The following is a 6358-nucleotide window of genomic DNA, read 5'->3' as shown; positions in this document are numbered from 1 at the left end:
TTCTCGTGGTTATATTAATCAAAGTGCTGAAGGCACTATTGCATAATCTTAGACGCAACTCAGTTTCAAAATTATGATTTAGCTTTTTATATCGAAAGTTTGAAATGAACACTACCCATTCAAATTTATAAAGAGTGTGTCTTAAAGCACAGGTAGAGATGTGCGTGCACTGTTTATCCTCATATTTATGTTATAGAGATAACTTAGACAAACTAACAAAAATATGTATCTTTTTTCGCGATTGGTTGCTGCACTTGCAACCATCTTTTGAATTGTATTGCCTTGCCAGAGAATAATAAGCCCAGAATCATGTTGTGTTATGTGTATCTTATACTTAATTTATTTTCTTGAAATTTATTGAGCAACAATTTTGCCGACATTACAGACTTTTAATGCATCATGTCTTGTTGTGAGCCGGAATTGAATCATTTCCTGACCTAATTTATCCACAGTAGCCAATTTGTATTCTATATTTAATTGGATTGAGTTGTTTCAAGCTTTGGAAAGGCTAGTTGCCCTCTTTTTTAGCCCAACTGTAACCAACTTTTGAAATTGAGTTTCCGAGGCTTAAAGTTATTCATGATGTAAGATCTGACAGTGTATTGAACTCATTCAATTTGCAAGTCTGAAGACATTAAAGGGACCTTTTCACGTTATGATAAATTGACAAAATCAAACGATTTAATAATATGGAGAATTCTGTAGTTGTCGTTATATTTTTTTATACTGCGAAGATTGCTTATTTAGAGTATAAAGTACATCTCTCATTGTATGAGAATGGATGGCCGAGTGATCTAAACGCTATACTTTGTTTCCAGTGGTCAGTTGTTCGAGCCCAATTGAGGGTATTTTTTGTTTTTTTAATTATTAAATTATTGATAAATCTATGTTAACGTTTGCGAACCACTTCAAATATTTTCTATATACCTTGTTATATTGCTTTTATATTTTACATACTTCTTTACCAACATGACTCCAACCTATAAACAAAAGCAGACAAGCGTATCAAGCATTTTGTAAGAATAATGGCCCTTTTTATACTTAGAAAATTGAAAATTTGGTTAAGTTTTGTGTTTAGGTTCTCTCTTTTCCTGAAGTATCAATGATATTGCTATCATACATGCAACACTTACTAACTATCATAAGGGGACTGTGTAGGCAAAGTTATGTAACTCTGACAGATAATTTGACAGATTTATGGCCTCTTTTATACTTAGATAATTGCACATTTGGTTAAGTTTAGTGTTTGGATCCTTTTTACTCATTAAGTATCATAGCTATCGCTTTCAGACTTGGAGAACTCGCTAACTATCGTAAGGGGTCTGTACAGGGCTAGTTGCATAACTCTGGTTGGAATTTTTACGGAATTATGGCCCTTTTTGTCTATGTAACATTGAATATTTTGTTAAATTTTGTGTTTAGATCCACTTAACTTCTAAAGTATCAAGGCTTTGCTTTCAAACTTCAAATACAATCATCAGGTACTGTACCTGGCAAGTTAAATTTGATCTTGGCATTTGAATGACATTGACTCTAAAGGTCAAATTAATAAATTTTGCTTAGATTGCCATAACTGATTTATTTATGATCAGATTTGATGTATACTTTGACAGTACAACACTTACCTGACATACCTAAATGGACTCCACTCAAACCATCCCCCAACGCCCCACCCAGGATCCACCCACCAAAAAACTATTTATTTCCTTTTTTCCTTATTTTTGAAAGATCATCCAATTAATGACCACACTTCCACATTATACTCCATTCCACACCCCACCCAAAAGCGCTAAAGTTTAGTTTTTTTGAAACGTGAAAAAAAAAACAACAAATATTTATTTATTCTATTTTTGAAGGACCGTCCAACCATCCCACCAAAGCTATTGCTATCAAACTTGAAATAAAATCTTATTAGTTTGTTTTATGTCTTTACAAATGTTCAATAGCTTGTGGAAAATATACCTGAAATCAGAATCGTCTATAGAATATATAAAGTAAAACAAATATCTGCGGTGTTTAGATTTATAATCACGACCATATCACACGTCATTTAATTACTATATTGTAACCAAAAACATATGTGACTACAATACGAAGAAATCAAGTGTATGTCCCATACCATGTAAGGCACGAAGTACGCACAGCTTTTTACGTTATAATATATATATATATATATATATATATATATATATATATATATATATATATATATATATATATATATATATATATATATATATATATATATACTCATACTGGGTTAACTATAGGGTCTGTGATATATTTCCGGAGTGTTGGGTACTTCCCTTTCCCATGCTAGTATCCAACTGAAAAATAGCGTGTTTTATGCGAATTACCTTCAACAACCTATATATAACTCGAAACTTAATATATCTAGTTATTTCTGCAGACAAATAACATATACATTTTTTTACTTTAAACCTCGTATCTGGGTCCCCATGACCCAATTATTTTTTTATATATGTATACTCTGTGATACTTGATACCGACATACCGGGTCCCTGAGATAGTGTCACTTGAAATACGAAACATTGTTTGCTAAAAAATGAGTTGGCCTTGAGCATAGTTATATCTTGCGACACTCGCATTAGAATTGTGGTTAAGATCCTCTCGACCTCAAACTTTATATATTAAATCCTCACGATCAGATTTGTTTGTATTTGTGTGGCCTATGCATGAATCGCTCTGCATGGTTTCCTTGCATTATACATTTAATAACATTTTGAGTCGAATTCATTTTACAGAGGGAATGACACAATGGTGAACTAAATATGTGTTTAATGTTATTTTAATATTTTTTTGAATTTTTGCATTATTTGACTACGTATCGTGTTATTTTCTCCTGTTGCGTGATTTTGTAGTCGCCGGAACTTTTAAAAGCACAATGTCCTTGGTTAAACAATTGAGATAATGTAGGATAGAATCATCCTTGTAGAAATCATTGAATTATATAACAGTGGTGTCCGTGTGATGCAAGCAGCTATAATGAAACAGTTGTCGCTATAACAGTTTCATTGCAAAGATACGTAAAGGTAAAACAGTTGCGGATCGTTAATGGTAAATAGATATGACAACCAAAAACAAAACATTTATAGGATTATTAAATTGAAATGAAAAATAGAAGTCAAACGAATATTTAAACGTTATAACAATATGTATTTACTTATTGTGTTTAAACCTGACGTGATGTCACCCTGGCGTGACACGAGTATAAATGTTTTTTATGATAGCTTCGAAAAGGATTTCAAAGATAATGACTAAAACACGCAGCGATTCCTAGTACAAGAAGAGTACCGCTATTAAGACCACATTGAACACTGTAAATTGCAATTTTTCAAGATTGCATGGTCCCAAAGTATTGAATAAAGAACAAAATACCCTGTTAATTATGAAGTCCGACATGCTATTAAGACCAAGCTGAAAGTAGCGGAACTTTACTGTAGTTTTATGTGCCTTCGTGGAAAATGATCCAGTCATCGATATTCGGTCCACTTCCTCATGTCCAACAGAAAGATATTCATTTCGTGCTTTGAACTATTCTGAAGATTTTAGTCATAGTTATGTCATAAATATCGAATAGGGACTTGTAAAACCAGTTCTTTAACTTGCATTATTGCTTCGCAAGAATGGACCTGTAAAAATGCTTTCAAATTAGTTAAAAGGAAGGTATTTTGAAAAAAAATCTGATTTTGTCTTATAAACAAAAAAAAAACATTGAATGTGATACATAACCCATCACAGTATCCAATAACAGACGGACGAAAAGATTTGAGTATAGCCTATACCACTTGCGACTGGGTATAATACATAAGAACCTCCAATAACTAAAGGCAGTGGCTAGTCGTACAGTCCCGTACGGCTAGACAAGAGGCTAACCGTACGGCCCCGTACGGCTAGACAATTGGCTAGCCTTACGGCGCTGTACGTATTATAGCCTTTCCTATTGAGATTGTCTAGCCGTACGGCTTATAAAGTATAGAATTGTCATTTAGTGCTGTTAATCAGTAATATGCAGCAAAGACAAATAAGCGCCCGAGCCGATTGTGACGAAGATATTTCGTACATATTTTCCTAAAATAAGGCTAGTATTCCACCAATCCGCATCCGCATCCGTATCCGCGTCAGTATCCGCAAAATCGTTATACGGACGCTATATTCCATTTATCCGCAAACGGATGCGGACGAGATACGGACGGCATTTAGCACGATGAGAGTAGCTGTCATCTAAAAAATAAACTGAAAATCTATCGAATTCGTGAAAAAATACCCGGAATTATACAACCAACGCAGTTCTGCATATCGTGACTCTGATTATACTTTAAAGTTTAAATGTATGGAAAATCATAGCCAAGGCACTAAAAGAAGATGTTTCAGGTATTTACCATTTGTATCCTTTTACGGACAGAACGATGATTTGTACCTTATATCTACTTAAATTCACGCTTAGCAGCTTGTCCTTCATTATAATTATCTCAATAATTATAATTTTTAGTTTTATCCATATACAAAAATAAAGATACGTTCGACGTATGCGGATAAATGGAATATAGCGTCCGTATATTTTGCGGATACGGATACATTTACAGATAGATGGAATAGTAGCCCAAGAATGCTCACTTGAGCGTTCTATTGCGGACGCCTATTCGCGTGCGGATACGGATGAATGGAATAAGTGCAGTGCATTTCTACTTGTTTTATTTTTTGCGGATGCGGATATGCGGTTGCGGACAGATGGAATAGTAGCCTATAACTGAAGCATTCGTATTTTTAGTTAGTGTTCGTGTGGCGAATAAATGGTTGCAGGAATTTATCAAAGCGCTGACGTAACTGTAGGTGTTCGTTGTTGTATAAGTTTAGACGCAACTCAGTTTAAAAAATTATGTTATAGCTTTTTATATTGCAAGTTTTGAATGGACACAATCCATTCAAAATTATAAAGAGTGTGTCTTAAAGCACAGGTTCAGATGTTTTTTTTTTAAATCATTAATAAAAAATAAATTTTTAGCTTCGTTTTGGGAAAACAGGGCTAAATGCTTATGCATAAATTGTCATCCCAGTACAAGAGACCCTTTAAACATTATAAAATAAGACATGTCGTCCTTGTTTAGCGTGTTTTCATTGCACAAGCTTATCAGTATGCACAGGCTTATCTTATTTGACATGCATTAAGCCCTGTTTTCTCTGAAAGCAGCCAGTATGTGCAGATTTTCAATGATAAACACTAGACTGGCCAATATCGTCTTACAAGCTGTTAAACTCTATTACTCATATACACCAACTGCAGTGCACCAGTGAGTGGTGGACTATAAACAGGCAAATGTGGTGGTTATCTTTCCTAGCAGACGCTAGTAGAATGTGTAGTCTGCTGCAACGGACAGTGGTTGTCTTTCCATGTCATAGTTAAAGGGATCTTTTCACGGTTTGGTAAATTGACAAAATTGAAAATAGTTGTTTCAGATTCGCAAATTTTCGTTTTAGTTATGATATTTGTGAGGAATCAGTATTACTGAACATTAACCATGGTCTAATATAGCCATTATATGCATCTTTTCACGATTTAAAAACCTAAAAATTATAGAGCGTTGCAACGCGAAACGATTGAATAATTTGGAGAGTTCTGTTGTTATCGTTTAAATTTGTGAAACTACGAAGATTGCTTATATCAGGTATAGAATACACCTCTCATGTATGCTTGGCAGGATAGCTCATTAGGCTAAAGCGTTTTTTACTCCAGGATTCCGGGGGTCACTGGTTCGAGCCCTTGTACGGGCTACTTTTTTTTCCATTTTTAAATTTTATTTTTGATTTTTTTTCTGGAGCGTTAAAAATCCAATGTTTACATTCATCAATATAAAGCATCTAATGACAAACTTCAAAACATGTCAAATCTGTGAAAAGGCCCCTTTAAGGCTTCTACGCACATACCGATTTGCAAAAACATTAGCGTTAGCTGACGCTCACACTAAAAATGATCCGTTAAACTAAATTTAGATTCACATCGTACATGCACGATTTACATGCTGGCGAATTCGACTGTACATACATTTTCGATTTCAGAATTTAATATCTGGCTTATTTTGCATATATCGACACATGTTCTTCTTAACTTTTATTTAAGTTTATGTTCAAATATATGTTTAATAAGTTGTTTTTTTTTATACACATTTTATGTAAATTAATAAATATTTGAAAAAATCGTATAATCTCGCTTTAAAAATTCGTCATCTTTCACGGCTTCCTTTCATGTCATACGGTTGCTTATTTGATTCATTAATTAGTCGACGTTCCTAAGGCGTGAAAAACCTGTATTAAAGAGTTGCGGCATCGATATTTTGAA

This window comes from Dreissena polymorpha, chromosome 12, assembly GCF_020536995.1.
Source record: "Dreissena polymorpha isolate Duluth1 chromosome 12, UMN_Dpol_1.0, whole genome shotgun sequence".
Taxonomy (NCBI): domain Eukaryota; kingdom Metazoa; phylum Mollusca; class Bivalvia; order Myida; family Dreissenidae; genus Dreissena; species Dreissena polymorpha.
Note: the sequence above shows the minus strand (reverse complement) of the source record.